The sequence below is a fragment of the Astyanax mexicanus genome, chromosome 13, assembly GCF_023375975.1.
Source record: "Astyanax mexicanus isolate ESR-SI-001 chromosome 13, AstMex3_surface, whole genome shotgun sequence".
Classification (NCBI taxonomy): Eukaryota; Metazoa; Chordata; class Actinopteri; order Characiformes; family Acestrorhamphidae; genus Astyanax; species Astyanax mexicanus.
The window spans coordinates 51,325,001-51,342,500 of record NC_064420.1 but is presented as its reverse complement, the minus strand read 5'-3'; the positions used below and the strand labels follow the sequence as shown (position 1 = coordinate 51,342,500).

Below are 17,500 nucleotides of genomic sequence, written 5' to 3'. Positions count from 1 at the left end.
GAACCTAAACTACTGATTCACTGATACTGAACCTAAACTACTGATTCACTGATACTGAACCTAAACTACTGATTCACTGATACTGAACCTAACCTACTGATTCACTGATACTGAATCTAAAGTAGTGATTCACTGATACTGAACCTAAACTACTGATTCACTGATACTGAACCTAACCTACTGATTCACTGATACTGAATCTAAAGTACTGATTCACTGATACTGAATCTAAAACTACTGATTCACTGATACTGAATCTAAAACTACTGATTCACTGATACTGAATCTAAAGTACTGATTCAATGATACGGAATCTAAATACTGATTCACTGATACTGAATCTAAAGTACTGATTCACTGATACTGAACCTAAACTACTGATTCACTGATACTGAACCTAAACTACTGATTCACTGATACTGAATCTAAAGTACTGATTCACTGATACTGAATCTAAAGTACTGATTCACTGATACTGAATCTAAAGTACTGATTCACTGATACTGAATCTAAAGTACTGATTCACTGATACTGAACCTAAACTACTGATTCACTGATACTGAACCTAAACTACTGATTCACTGATACTGAACCTAAACTACTGATTCACTGATACTGAATCTAAAACTACTGATTCACTGATACTGAATCTAAAGTACTGATTCACTGATACTGAATCTAAAGTAATGATTCACTGATACTGAATCTAAAGTACTGATTCACTGATACTGAACCTAAACTACTGATTCACTGATACTGAACCTAAACTACTGATTCACTGATACTGAATCTAAAGTACTGATTCACTGATACTGAACCTAAAGTACTGATTCACTGATACTGAACCTAAACTACTGATTCACTGATACTGAACCTAAAGTACTGATTCACTGATACTGAATCTAAAGTACTGATTCACTGATACTGAATCTAAAGTACTGATTCACTGATACTGAACCTAAAGTACTGATTCACTGATACTGAACCTAAAGTACTGATTCTAAAACGACTGATTCTGATTCACTGATTCTGACTCATTCACTGATATTGATTATAAAATGACCGAATCTGACTGATTCACCTATACTGATTTGAACTGACCCGCTCACTGAAACTGAATCTAAAACATCTGATTCTGACTTGTTCACTGATTCTGACTCATTCACTGATACTGATACTAAAGTACTGATTCAAACTGACACTTTTACTGATACTGAATCTAAAACGACTGATTCTGATTCGTTTACTGATTCTGACTCGTTCACTGATACTAAATCAAAAACAACTGATTCTGACTCTTTTATTAACACTGAATCTAAACACTGAATTCATTCTGACTCGTTTAGCCATACTGAATCTAAAATGACTGATTCTGATTTTGATTGAGGTACTGGTTCAGATTGAGGTACTGGTTCTAATTCAGGTACTGATTATGTTTCAGGTTCTGATTCTGATTCAGGTACTGATTCTAATTCAGGTACTGATTCTGATTCAGATACTGATTCTAATTCAGATACTGGTTCAGATTGAGGTACTGGTTCTGATTCAGGTACTGATTCTGATTCAGGTACTGGTTCTGATTCAGGTACTGATTCTAATTCAGGTACTGATTCTGATTCAGATACTGATTCTAATTCAGATACTGGTTCAGATTCAGGTACTGATTTTGATGTAGGTACTGATTCTGATTCAGGTACTGATTTGGATTGGGATACTAGTTCAGCTGGAGGTACTGGTTCTGATTCAGGTACTGGTTCTGATTCAGGTACTGGTTCTGATTCAGGTACTGATTCTAATTCAGCTACTGGTTCAGCTTGAGGTACTGATTCTAATTCAGGTACTGGTTCAGATTCAGGTACTGATTCTAATTCAGGTACTGGTTCAGATTGAGATACTTATTTTGATTCAGGTACTGCTTCTGATTCAGGTACTGCTTCTGATTCAGGTACTGGTTCTCACATTACACTGAAACGTGAATTGACCATGTTCATCTGTGTGACTTATCTCTCACTGATGGTGATTCAAGTGTGTGTGATTGTAAGTGTGTGTATGATTGTGTGTGTGTGTGTGTATGATTGTGTGTGTGTGTGTGTGTGATTGTGTGTGTGTGTGTATGATTGTGTGTGTGTGTGTGTGTGATTGTGTGTGTGTGTGTGTGTTGCTCTCTGAAGCATCAGCTTCTCTCTTCCAGCAGCATCTACTCAAACTGCACACCCACAGACTCTCCTCCAAACATCACACCCTGACGGAGCGAGAGAGAGAGAGAGTGTGTGTGTGTGTGTGTGTGTGTGTGTGTGTGAGTGTGAGTGTGTGTGTTTGTGTGTGTGTGTTAGAGAGCGGGTTCTGTAAAAATAGCCCTCTTAAAGAGGCAGGAACCGCCTGGGAATCAGAGACAGCGCACTGAGAACATCTCACTCTATAACTCTCTAACTCTCTCTCTACTACAGGCACTGGACAGGCTGTGTGTGCGTTTGCACATCTGTGTCAGCAATCGGTGCAACTTAACAACTTAATAAAGCTTTATGATAGAATGTGTTATAACTGGTGCGCACAAATAGTTCATTGAGTTTTGGGATCCAAAGAGAAATGTGCTCCAACCACAAACGCAACACCATGCAAACCAGCAGAGTTCATGCAAACACACACACACACACACACACACACACACACACCCTCACACACACACACACACACTCACACACACACACACACACACACTCACACACACACACACACACACACACAAGCTCACCCAGATGTTGACCAAGATTTCTGAGATTTATCCAAATAAGCAGATAGTGTTCTGTGGAGATACGAGTTCTATAACCTGTACAGATGTTGTGGTAAAGTTATGCAGAATTTAGAGTTCTGAAAGCCATCCAGATGTGGAAGCAGAGTTATGAACCCATCCAGATGTTTTAAGACCAGATGCAGAACTGAAGTTCAGAAAACCATCCGGAAGTGAAGGCAGAAAAGGCAAATACTCACACAGATGTGGCACTGGAGTTCTGAGACTCATCCAGATGTTAAGGTAAATGCTCATCCAGATGTAGAGTTGGAGTATTGAGACTCATCCAGATGTTAAGGTAAATGCTCATCCAGATGTAGAGTTGGAGTATTGAGACTCATCCAGATGTTAAGGTAAATGCTCATCCAGATGTAGAGTTGGAGTATTGAGACTCATCCAGATGTTAAGGTAAATGCTCATCCAGATGTGAAGTTAGAGTTCTGAATGTTCTAAAACTTATCCAGATGTGCATGTAGCGTTCTGAGACTTATCCAGATGTGGAGTTGGAGTTCTGAGACTCATCCAGATGTTAAGGTAAATGCTCATCCAGATGTGGAGTTGGAGTTCTGAGTGTTCTGAGACTTATCCAGATGTGGAGTTAGAGTTCTGAGTGTTCTGAGACTTATCCAGATGTGGAGTTGGAGTTCTGAGTGTTCTGAGACTTATCCAGATGTGGAGTTGGAGTTCTGAGACTCATCCAGATGTTAAGGTAAATGCTCATCCAGATGTGGAGTTGGAGTTCTGAGTGTTCTGAGACTTATCCAGATGTGGAGTTGGAGTTCTGAGACTCATCCAGATGTTAAGGTAAATGCTCATCCAGATGTGGAGTTGGAGTTCTGAGTGTTCTGAGACTTATCCAGATGTGGAGTTGGAGTTCTGAGACTCATCCAGATGTTAAGGTAAATGCTCATCCAGATGTGGAGTTGGAGTTCTGAGTGTTCTGAGACTTATCCAGATGTGGAGTTGGAGTTCTGAGACTCATCCAGATGTTAAGGTAAATGCTCATCCAGATGTGGAGTTGGAGTTCTGAGTGTTCTGAGACTTATCCAGATGTGGAGTTGGAGTTCTGAGACTCATCCAGATGTTAAGGTAAATGCTCATCCAGATGTGGAGGTGGAGTTCTGAGACTCATCCAGATGTTAAGGTAAATGCTCATCCAGATGTGGAGGTGGAGTTCTGAGACTCATCCGGATGTTAAGGTAAATGCTCATCCAGATGTGGAGTTAGAGTTCTGAGTGTTCTGAGACGTGGAGGCAGAGTTCTAAGACCCACCTAGATTTTAAATTAGAGTTTTACAATTGAATAAGATGTAAGGGTTGAGTTCTGAGACTAACCATAATCTGGTGAGTTTGGGTTATGATAATAGAACAGATGTGGAGGTAGAGTTCTATGACTAATCCAGATGTGGAGGACGGATTTCTCCAACTTATACAAAGGTGGAGGTAGTATTCTGAGACTCCCCCACATGTAAAGGTAGATGCTCATCCAGATGTAAAGTTTGAGCTCTATCCAGAGCTTTATCCAGATGTGTAAGGTTAGGGTGGGTTCTAAGACACACCTAGGTTTTAAAATAGAGTTTTACAATTTATCAAGATATCCAGGTAGAGTATTGAGACTTCTCCAGATGTGAAGCTTGAGTTTTAAGACTGGTTCTCCAGATGTGGAGGCAGTTTTTAGACCTTTCTAGTTTTTAAAGTATAGTTTTACAATTTATCAGTATGTATATACAAAAACTGCCCAAATTAAGTGCTGCTACACTGATGGGCGTGGTGTTCTGGAAATGAGGTGTGTTCAGGTACATTTCTGGAGTTTTATCTTGTTTATCTTGGTAACAGAAAACACAGGAGCTCCACTGACTGAATACAACCTAGACAGACGCCAACAGTCAGACGTTCATCGCTATCTCGGTAACACAGGCGCCGTGCCGAGCCGAGCGTACACCCCCACTTATTACACACACATGAACACACAGCAGCACAAACCCAACTTTTACATCAACAATAAACAGAATAGTAAATAAAATAACATTGCTGTTCCCGTAAATGAGCTGCTGGAGCTCCTTCACAGCGTCAACCAGCAGCTCAGTTTCCTCTGCTGAGAAGAGTTTGTTGGACACGTCCAGGTAGCTGCACCGTTACAATAGCAATCCACCAAAGTCAGAGCTCACCTGATCTACTCTTAAAGAGAATGATGAACAAGAGACTCTCTGATTGGTTTATTTCACTTTACGCCCAAAATTAACCACACCCATCATTAATTAAGATTAATTAAGAATTAGTACATGACTTTTGCTTTGTGTTTCGAGCTGAGCAAGGTGTACTTTTCCCGTCGTTGTGATAGCAAAGACACAACGACATGCCCTAAATCAAGCTTCACACTGCACGACTCACATTTAGATCACTAATATAAAGCTCAGTGTGTGAATAAGGAGAGAAGTGCTTCAAGAACTAACTCTGATAGACTGGTCAGACACCTGAACAGAGAGTTTACACTAAACACTGAAAATCACCACAGCAATAATATATTTCTCTATAAACATATATATAAATATATATAACACCACTGTATAATTACATCAATAAATACTCAGCAGCAGACATGCCAACATTACACAGCATCACACACACACACACACACACATATATTATAAATATACGTCTTTATTAATAGACTGGAGAGAATCTGATCATCTACATTATAGTATTTACAGCCTGTCTGAGGCCAAATATAATGTAAATTATATTAATACATATTTACACACTTAATAATAAGCGTATTAATATGTTTTATAGACAGGTGTGGAATTATACAACACACTTTAATGTTTTAAATAAATGAATGAATGAATGAAATAAATAAATAAATAAATATATAAATAAATGTGTATATTTTAATGTAGAGTTTGGTTTTGGTCCTCTAAAATTAAGAAATAATAGTAATAGGATTTAACAGCAGTGCACAGATTAATGCATCCTCTGTATTTCTATACATGCAAAAAAAAAAAAGAATAGCAAGTTAAAGCATTTTTTTAAATATATCATTTATCTATTTTATCCCAAATTCAGAATAAAATGTCATCATCAGTGAACCACAGGGGTGTATAAACTTTTGCACAAGACTGTGGTCCCCATAAAGCCTGATTTAAAGAGAGTTGATAAATGAGTTAAAAGTACATTTTATGCTTTTATGTTTTAAAATGAGTATTTTAAAGGCCAGTACTGTTCATTTTTAAATAATTAACTGTGTTACACACAAGTATGTTTTAAAATTTTAATGATTGTTTTTTGCTTAAAATATGTGAGAACAATTTGCTTTTTAATATTTTTTATATTTTTTATATTTTAATATTTTTTATATTTTTTATATTTTAATATTTTTTTAATATTTTAATATTACATCACTGTATTTAATAACCTTTAAGATCGTGTGTAGTCCAATTTTAACTGTGGGTACACCAGTTTAATTATTTAATTTGGCTTTCTGAAAACAAAATGAACTATAATAAACACAATTACCCTGCTGTTACACATGTTTAATAACTAAATTATCCAGCTGTATAAACTCTACAAAAATTAGAATCATTAGATTTTATCTCATTTTATTTAGACAATCTAAATTTACTGCATGAGACTTTAAACAGAAGCGAGAGCTGCTATTATAATATTTACATTCTCACAAAGCAAAAACACCTACAATATATCTGTGATTTTAGACATTTTTAAATATAGATTAAACTGTTTGATTTAGTGGTTTTAGAGTGTTTTAAGAGAAAAGCTAATATATTTATAACCCCTTGTTTAAAAGTGGTGTAATTCATCATAAAGGTCAATAAACTGCAGAAATCAGTTTCAGCAGTTAAACTCAGATTATTATAATGATAATAATATTAAGGAAGCCAAATTATAAATCATAATATTATAAAATCTATTTTTGACTCAGCATGCTGACTCCTAGAATGTACGCTCATAATATAACCCTGAATAATATTATATCTCCCTGCCCAGACACTACACTTGATTAAAGCTAAATGTGATTAGAATTAGATTTTAAAACAGATGCAGTGCCATTAAAAACTGATTTTAAATACAGAATCACGAGATGTTTAAATATTAGAGATACTGATAACTGCACTGTTTAAGGTTTTGAGTTATTTAAAATTAATTTTATCTAGTGATATTATAAAAAAACACCTGTCTGAACAGACTGCAGAAGACTTTAAAACAGGAGCGAGTGCTGATATTAAAATCTTTACATCATAACAAAGCAAAAACACCTCAAAAGTATCTGTGATTAAGACATTTTTAAAAATAAAACTAGATTTAAAGAAATAAATTTTGGATTTTTACAGGGTTTTTAGAGAAAACGTATTTATTTATAACCCCTGTGTTATAATTATTATAGTGGGGGAAATAATAAACCACATTTTGCAGCATAACAGCTTAAAAACTACTTTTAGCTCTGCAAAACCCTGTATTATATTGTATAGCCTGGACTATGTCGGGCTACTGACTGAATAAGTCAAATTTTTAAGTATTATTATTATTATTATTATTATTATTATAAGTATTATACTAATATAAGTGCTGATAAAGCTACACTTGATTAAAGCTAAAATGTGATTATAATAAAATTTGATTTAAAACTAATAAATTAAATCATCATTTTTAAAATAGAATTATAAGAATTTAAAATATTATTGATAACTGATCACTGCACTGCTTAATAGTTTGAGTGATATTAAAACAACACACCCTCCCACCGTAAAAAAGCTAAAACATCTCAAATTTGTCTAATTTTAGCCTTTTTTTAAAAAACAAAAATAGATGAAATATGCAAAATCTGTATAACCCGTGCACATCGGTGGTGTAACTTAAGGGTAGTGGTTATACTACAAGAATAACAGTCTGCAGAACGCATTACAGCAATAAACCTAGATCATTATAATGTTATGTGTTATTGTTTTATAGGATTAGTTTAAAGCTAGAATTTGATTAAAATTAGACTTTTAAACAGATGCAGTGTCATTAAAACTGATTTTAAATATATAATTGATTTATTAAATCATAATTGACTTTAAATATAGAATTAAGATTTTAAAAAAATATTACAGATAATGACACCTGCACTTTTCAATATTTTAAGTTATTTAAAATTAATTTTAACTAGTTATTATTATTATAACCCCCTCTCTCTCTCGCACTCTCGCGCTCTCTCTCGTCTATTTCAGCCCCGTCTTCTAATTCTGATCCCTTCAGTACTCACTCAATAGATCTGTGTGCGCTTTACGCACAAAGGTGACACACACACACACACACACACACACACACACACTATACACACACACACACACACACACACACACACTATACACACACACACACACACACACACTTGAGAGCCACAAGCTGATGTTCCTGCAGAGACTTACAGTAGTTTGACAATCACACACTTACACACACTTACACACACTCTTGTGTAAAGTGTCCCCTAGCGTCTCTTACACACACTATACACACACACACACACACAAACACACACACACACACACACACATTATACACACACACACCTCTCCCAGTAACCCAAATGAATGATCACACACTCACACACTCTTCCTCCGACAACAGTGTTCACACTGTTTCATAGTTTGTCACACACCTACATACATACACACACACACACACACACACACAAACACACCTACACACACACACACACACAAACACACCTACACACACACACACCTACACACACTGCATGTCCTACCTGTGTGTGTGTGTTGGTGGGGTCCGGCTGTCTGTGGGTGATCATTGGAGCGTCCAGCAGAGAGGCGGCTGATACAAACATCCAGAGTCAGAATGAGTGCATTCACATGCTCTCTCGCCCGCTCTCTCTCTCTCTCTCTCTCTCTCTCTCGTTCTTTCTCTATCTCTCGCTCTACCTACTCTCTATTCCCTGTCTTACTCACTGACAGCGTTTCTCTCTCTCTCTCTCAGGCATGAAAGCTCGGTCGTCCTCTGCTGTTGATCACACACACTTCACTCTCTCTCTCTCTTTTTCTCTCTCTCTCTCTCTCTCTCTCTCTCTCACTTTCTCCAGCTTTTACTGGCCCCCAGTGACTCTTCCTATATCTCTATTCCCTCTATTCTCTCTTTCACACTCTGTATGAGTCTCTCACTTTATCTCTCCAACACTGTATGTATTTCTCGCACTCTCCCTCCCTTTCTCTCTCTCTCTCTCTCTCTTTTTCTCTATATCTTTCTCTCTGTATGAGTTTCTCTCTCCCTCCCTCCCCCTCTCTCTCTCTCTCTCTCTCCGCTCTCTCTCTCTCTCCCTCTCTCTCTGTATGTCTCTCTCCCTCCCTCACCCTCTCTCTCTCTCTCTATCTCTCTGTGCTCTTTCTATCTGTATGACTCTATCTCTCCAACACTGTGTGTATCCTTCTCTCTCTGTCTCCGTGTTCTCTCTCTCTCTCTGTACAGCTATCTCTCTCTCTCTGTTCTCTCTCTCTCTCTCTCTCTCTGTACAGCTATCTCTCTCTCTCCGTTCTCTCTCTCCGCTCTCTCTCTCTCTCTCTCTGTACAGCTCTCTCTCTCTCTCTCTCCCTCTCAGTTCTCTCTCTCCGCTCTCTCTCTCTCTCTCCCAGTGCTCTCTCTCTCTCTCTGTACAGCTCTCTCTCTCTCTCTCTCTCTCCCTCTCAGTTCTCTCTCTCCGTTCTCTCTCTCTGTACAGCTATCTCTCTCTCTCCGCTCTCTCTCTCTCTCCCAGTGCTCTCTCTCTCTCTCTCTGTACAGCTCTCTCTCTCTCTCCCTCTCAGTTCTCTCTCTCCGTTCTCTCTCTCTCTCTCTGTTCTCTCTCTCCCTCTCTCCGGGTACAGTGGGTATAATTAGACTGGTGGTACAGAAGCTCAGTCTCATTGTAGAAGAGGAGAAGCCGTAGTTGGCAGGAAGCCAGCAGCTTTGCTCATTAACCTCTCAGCCGCCGAGGAGTCCCTGCCTCTGATTGGTCCGCCAGCCCCACGCCCCGCCCCCTCTGTCTGCCTACTGGCTGCTGCAGCACATGCACCGGCTATGGGAATTTGCTATTGGCTGAAATCAGCCCATGTGTTTAGAGACAAAGAAAGTGATTGGCTCAGTAATACTGATGCACTGCTTAACCCCTACAGACCTACACTCACCCACTGCTACAGGACTACAGGACACACAGACAGACAGACAGGCAGACAGAAACTCAGGATTCATGACTTTTAGTTTATAACTCAGGACTTGATTTAGAAGCAGGATTTAATTCAGAAGTCAAGACTCAAGTTTAGGATCCAGGACCTAAATCAGATCTCAGGTTTTAATGTAGATATCAGGATTCAGTTCAGAATTTAGGACTTAAATAAGACATCAGGACTCAGTTTAGGACTTAATGTAGAACTCAGGATTCAGTTCAGACCTAAGGATTAAGTCATAACTCAGGATTCAGTTCAGAACTCAAGAATCAGTTCAGGAATCAGACCTAAGTCCAGACCTAAGTCCTAAGTCTCAGTCCAGAGCATAGTCCAGGACTCAAGACTTACTTCAGACTTTAGGACAGGAATCAGGACTCATTTCAGAACTCCAGACTCAATTTAGGACCCAGGACAGAAATCAGGACTCAAATCAGACCTCAGGATCTCACCAATTTAAGACTTAGGATTCAGTATAAAACTCAGGATTCAGTTCAGACCTCAGGATTTAGTTCAGGACTCTGGATTCAGGTCAGAACTCAAGGTTCAGGAATCAGACCTCAGATCTCAGGACCAGGTTCAGAATTTAGGACTCAAATTAGACCTCAGGACTTAGTTTAGGACTTAGTGTAGAACTCAGGACTCAGTTCAGGACTCAGGACTGTGTGAATGGACGTACGTTAGGTGATGGTTTACACGCTCTGTGCCAAACAGCTTTAGCGTTGATCCGCTGAGGGCAGCTTTACTGACCGTTAGGTAACAGGATATGAGCTTTAGACACTCAGGACTACAAACGGCGGCGGGACATTAACACAGTTCCCACAGTTCAAACAGCACCAATAGAACCACTACACCAAACAGTTCACTATTTTTATTCAGGACTCAGTTCAGGACTCGGTTCAGGGCTTAGTTTAGGACCCAGTTCAGGACTCAAGACTCAGTTCAGGGCTCAGTTCAGGACTCAGTTCAGGAATCAAGACTCAAGACTCAGTTCAAGACTCAGTTCAGGACTCGGTTCAGGACTCAAGACTCAAAACTCAGTCCAGGGCTCAGTTCAGGACTCAGTTCAGGACTCGGTTCAGGACTCAAGACTCAAGACTCAGTTCAGGGCTCAGTTCAGGTCTCGGTTCAGGACTCGGTTCAGGACTCAAGACTCAGTTCAGGACTCAGTTCAGGAATCAGGACTCAAGACTCAGTTCAGGGCTCAGTTCAGGAATCAAGACTCAAGACTCAGTTCAAGACTCAGTTCAGGACTCGGTTCAGGACTCAAGACTCAAAACTCAGTCCAGGGCTCAGTTCAGGACTCAGTTCAGGACTCGGTTCAGGACTCGGTTCAGGACTCAAGACTCAAGACTCAGTTCAGGGCTCAGTTCAGGTCTCGGTTCAGGACTCGGTTCAGGACTCAATACTCAGTTCAGGACTCAGTTCAGGAATCAGGACTCAAGACTCAGTTCAGGGCTCAGTTCAGGGCTCAGTTCAGGACTCAGTTCAGGAATCAAGACTCAAGACTCAGTTCAAGACTCAGTTCAGGACTCGGTTCAGGACTCAAGACTCAAACTCAGTCCAGGGCTCAGTTCAGGGCTCAGTTCAGGACTCAGTTCAGGACTCAATTCAGGACTCAGGTCAGCACCCATGATGCAAGTCAGGACTTAGTTCAGGACATCTATATTATCCATCCATTTATTTATTTTTCTGTCTTACTTGTTACTTGTCCAGGATATTTGTCTATTAATTAATACATTTTAAACACTTGTGTATCTGGATCTTGATACATGATATGGACTGGGAGACAGCTGGCAGAGAGCCAACAAATGTCATGTTAAAGTTCATTTTTAGGTTGATGGCCTGACCTGAGAGTTACGAGCTGTACAGGACTAGGATAGTAACGTTAGCCGAGCTAACTTAGCATTATCATTTGTCTGTTTATCAAAAAACTAAACTGCACTGGGGTTCTGGGTTCAAGTCCCTACCTGGGTGGAGTTTCCAACTTCTCATGGATCATGGATGTGTATGTGACTGTATATCCAGATATGATATGGACTGACGCTCTATGCCGGGATGCAGTCCTCCAGGCTGACGGTGTTTTCTGGTTGAGAGTAGGCTGTATGTGATTGGCTGCTGCTTCTCACCGGTGTGTGCAGAGTGTGTGGAATGTAATTGTAAATGTGCCTTAGTGGCAGAAAGGTACGTTAATTTACGATTATAACAGCACTGCTGAGGTAGTCAGCTAGCTGAATCAATAATACGATAATTTAATCGAATCTTATCTGATTTATTGTATAATATAACAGTACGTACTGGATACAGTGAGACAGTACAGTATCAGTATGAGTTCTGAGTCCAGATCAGTGATTTTACTGAAACACGTGCACGGCGAGAAGTGTGTGACTAGCACATGGTCATACAGTCACATGCTGGAATGTGTGTGTGTGTGTGTGTATAGTGTGTGTGTCTGTGTGTGTGGCATTAAGTCTCGTTTCCTCTGTGTCTCTGTCACTCTCACTTCTGTGTCTCTCACACATACACTCTCTCTCGCACACACACACACACACACACACACACTTCCAGGACTCCAGTGTTCCTCAGTTCTGGGTGTGAGAGGAAGACACACACACACAAACTCCTCTGTTCTCTCTTACAGAAGAGTAAAGTTAAGTGAAGTTATTCATGCGGGTGGGTGGCAGTGGCAGGCGATGGGCGGCATGTAGAAGATGGTGCTAGGTGGCAGGTGGATGATGCCAGGTGGCAGGTAGCTGGTGCCATGTGGCACATGGCTGGTTTCAGGTAGCTGAGGAAGCGATGGGTGGCAGGTGGATGGTGCAGGGTGGCAGGTGGATGGTAAATCATAAATATGGATCATGGAGGGTGCTGGGTGGCAGGTGGCTGGGGCAGGCGATGGTTGGCAGTTGGATGGCGCCGGGTGGCAGGTGGATGGTGCCGGGTGGCTGGGGCAGGTGAGGGGGGGCAGGTGGAAAAATCAATCATGGATGGTGCCGGGTGGCAGATGGCTGGGGCAGACAATCGGTGGCAGGTGGTTAAATCATAATTATGGATCATGGATGGTGCTGGGTGGTTGGCAGGTGGCTGGGGCAGGCTATGGGTGGCAGGTGTATGGTACCAGGTGGAAGGTGGATGGTGCTGGGTGGTTGGCAGGTGGCTGGGGCAGGCTATGGGTGGCAGGTGTATGGTACCAGGTGGAAGGTGGATGGTGCTGGGTGGTTGGCAGGTGGGTGGGGCATGATATGGGTGGCAGGTGGATGGTACCGGGTGGCAGGTGGATGGTGCTGGGTGGCAGGTGGATAAATCATAATCATGGATGGGGCTGGGTGGCAGGTGGCTGGTGCAGTCGATGGGTAGCAGGTGGATAATTTATAATCATAGATCATGGATAGTGCTGGGTGGCAGGTGGCTGGGGCAGGTGATAGGTGGCAGGTGGATGGTGCCAGGTGGCAGGTGGCCAGGGCAGGCGAGGGGTAGCTGTAACGTAGAGGAGGAGGCAGGATGCAAATGCAAGTCTTTTTTATTATCCATATTTAAACTAACAAAGAAAAGAACACTAGGGAGTATAAAAAGAACAGGTAACTAAAACAAAACACCATGAAACAGAGGATAAACTAAAATACTGAACCAAACAAGCAAGCTACACAAACAAAGAAACAAACTAAATAAAGCAAACCTGAGACACTGAGGACAAACAACACAGCAGGTCTGTGGCTAAACAAAACAGATGAACACAATCTGGACAGAGTAACGTGACAAGTTGAGACAAAAGATGCGACAAACTACAAAGGAGCACATGGGGTATTTATACACAGGCACACACTAGGGACACCTGTGGAGGTAATGAGGGGGCGGAGTTACAAATGAGACAGGAGGGGTTACAGATGACAAGGCGGGGCTAAGGCGGAGACATGACCAAAACACAGTAGCACATGGCTGGGAAACATGACAGGTAAACAGGGCAGGAGCACAGAAAATCAAAAGAGGGAAAAACACAGGACAGACATGGGCTGAGGTGTAACAGTAGCAGGTGGATAAATCATAATCATGGATCATGGATGGTGCTGGGTGGCAGGTGGCTGGGGTAGGTGATGGGTGGCAGGTGGACAGTACCTGATGGCAGGTGATAGGTGGCAGGTGGATAAATCGTAATCATGGACCATGGATGATGCTAGGTGGGTGGCAGGTGGCTGGGGCAGGTGCTGGGTGGCAGGTACATAAATCATTTTTTTTGCAATTCACAATTATGTGCTACTTTGTGTTGGTCTATCAATTAAAATATCAATAAAACACATTTAAGTTTGTGGTTGATTGTGAAAAATGTGAAAGTGTAAAAGTTCTAGGGGTATGAATACTTTTGCAAATCATTTATTACTGTATGTAATAAATGGGAGTGCTGTTCTGTATGAAGTGTCTCTGTTGATCCTGTACGTGAATATAATCCTCTCTGACTCCATAAAGATTCACAACAGATTCACTACAGGGACAGAAAGGATAGTGTAAACACGGAACATTTTCCTGGATGCTGATTGGCTGGATTGTGTGCAGGGTAATAACTGAACCCTTGTCCCAGTAGCGCCTCCATGCTCACACTTTAGTGCACAAACAAGGTGCAGATCTGGAGGGCACGAGTCCTTAAGGGCTGCTTTACATTTGGGACGTCCCTGCACGGAGACGTGAACACGGGACTGATGGTGAACAGCTTCTGTATCTACTGCAGGTCTATATGATACTAAATCAATAAAGACTGATCAATAATCAATAAACACAAGAACTATAATTCACACTGAATCATTTCTCTACACTAACTCATCAGCAAAAGCAAGATATGGAGAAACTGTAGTGTTCTTTGCTAGGTGGTTGCTGTGGTATTCCGAGTAGTTTCAATGATATCTTAGGTGGTGGCTATGGAGTTGCTAGGTGGTTGCTATAGATCCAAGTTGGTTTATGTGGTGTAGTTAGGTTATAGCTAAATGGATGCTATGGTGCCCAGGTAGTGTAGTGTAGTACACAATACTGCTCAGGTGCTGCCAAGTGGTTGCTGTGGTACCTCATGCTGATATTCTGTTCTTACAAGCGTGTTTGTTATTACACTGTCCATTCTTTAAAAACTGTAGTGTTGGTAAGTAGTACCTATGTTATCCCTAGTGGTTGATATGGTGTTGCTAAGTGGTTGATATCTTTTTGCTAGGTGGTTGCTATGGTATCCCAGGTAGTTTTATGATATCCAAGGTGGCTACGAAGTTTCTATAGTCCCCAAGTTGTTTAGTGGTGTAGTCAGGTTATTGCTAGGTGGTTGCTATGGTATTCTGAGTAGTTTCAATAATATCCCAGGTGGTGACTATAACGTTGCTAGGTGGTTGCTATAGTCTCCACGTTGGTTGATGTGGTGTAGTCAGGTTATTGCTAGGTGGTTTCTATGGTAGTCAGGAGGTTGGTGTAGTGTAGTACAAAATATTGCTCTGGTGTTGCAAAGTGGTTGATATCTATTTGCTAGGTGGTTGCTATGGTATCCCAGGTAGTTTTATGATATCCAAGGTGGTGGCTATGAAGTTGCTATAGTCCCAAGTTGTTTAGTGGTGTAGTCTGGTTATTGCTAGGTGGTTGCTATGGTATTCCGAGTAGTTTCAATAATATCCTAGGTGGTGGCTTTGAAGTTGCTAGGTGGTTGCTATAGTCTCCACGTTGGTTAATGTGGTGTAGTTGCTTACTGGTTGATATGGTGTTGCTGCAGTGTAGGAAATAGTCCCTACTATATGGTATCCCTAGTGGTTCATATGGTGTTGCTAAAAGGTTGCATACAATATACATATAATACATATAATATCATGGAATCTACTCGGAACACCATTACAACCACCTAGTAAAAACATATCGACCACTTAGCAACATCAATAGGGATACCTTACAGAAGGTACTACGAATGCTTAGTGGTAATAGGTGATTGCTATGTTGCTGCTAGGTGGTTCATACTGTACCCTGGGTGGTTGCAATGAAGCTGCTAAATACTTATAGGAGATTGCTTTGTTGCTGCTAAGTGGTTGATACTGAACTCTGGGTGGCTGCTATGAAGCTGGTTGCTAAGTGATTGCTATCTTGCTGCTAGGTGGTTGCAATGTTACCCTGGGTGGTTGCTATGAAGCTGCTTAGTGGTTGCTATGTTGCTGCTAAGTGGTTGATACTGTAACCTGGTTGCTTTTTATGAAGCTGCTTAATAGTTGCTAGGCGATTGCTATGTTGCTGCTAGGTGGTTGCAATGGTACCCTGCAGGATTAATGTGAAGCTGCTAAGTGGCTGCTAGTTGTGATGATTGTTATGATGCTGCTAGGTGGTTGCTGCGATATCCCAGGTAGTTGCTATTAAGTTGCTATTAATTGGTTGCTATTGTTTCCTGGGTGGTTGCTGTGGTCTTGCTACAGTGAGTGGTTGCTATTACATTGTTGCAATGGTATTCAAGTTGGCAGCTGTTATTGTTCTGGTTTCTGGGATGTTTCTTAGTATCTCAGGTGGCTATTATCGTGTCTCAGGTGGTTGATCTATTGGTGTTGGAAAGTGGTTGCTATGGTACCTCCATGTTAATTGGTGTTAAAAGTGTATTTGTATTATAGTGACATTGGGCAAAATTTGAATCAGAACCAACGATCTGGACTCAGATCAGCATCTATATCTCAAAAACTGCGGGACAAGTTACGCGCCTCTGCTTTGCAATGCATAAACATAATTAACGGAATGTGTTAACCAGTTATAAATGTATAAATAAGTGTGTCCTTCAGCAGATGCTTCATATTACAGAACTGCATTCAGCTGAAGCTGCTTTAGATAAGAATCCAGCTGATAACTGGCTAAAATGTCCTCAAGGTAAAGAGCGCAATTTTATCTTAACATAACCAAGTGGCACTTAACAGAAACTCTTGACATTCAGATTCAAACAGACATGATTAATTTATACTGTATAATATAAAATATGAACAGCAAAAAACACACATTATCTGGATGTGGAAGTTTAATTTAAAAGTGATTTTAAAGATCAACCAAGAGAAGAGCACCAAAGGTCAGTTACAGACACCAACCTCCATACCACAGCAACCCACACAGATACCACAGCAACCCATATACAAAGATACCACAGCAACCCATATACAAATATACCACAGCAACCCATGCACAGATACCACAGCAACCCATATACAAAGATACCACAGCAACCCATATACACAGATACCACAGCAACCCATGCACAGATACCACAGCAACCCATATACAAAGATACCACAGCAACCCATATACAAAGATACCACAGCAACCCATATACAAAGATACCACAGCAACCCATATAAAAAATATACCACAGCAACCCATGCACAGATACCACAGCAACCCATATACAAAGATACCACAGCAACCCATATACAAAGATACCACAGCAACCCATATACAAAGATACCACATCAACCCATATACAAAGATACCACAGCAACCCATATACAAATATACCACAG

The 17,500-nt window shown here is 40.8% G+C and overlaps 1 protein-coding gene across 1 annotated transcript in view; it reads right to left on the bottom strand.

Moving 5' to 3' along the window:
• zmp:0000000926 (ataxin-1-like) overlaps window positions 1-9,254 on the bottom strand; it is a 50,382-nt gene extending 41,128 nt beyond the window's left edge. Inside the window, exon 1 of the mRNA XM_007236078.4 lies at window positions 8,555-9,254. The gene's annotated coding sequence lies outside the window, so the exon portion shown is untranslated. The remainder of the gene's footprint in view (window positions 1-8,554) is intronic.
• Between the last annotated feature and the right edge of the window lie 8,246 nt (window positions 9,255-17,500).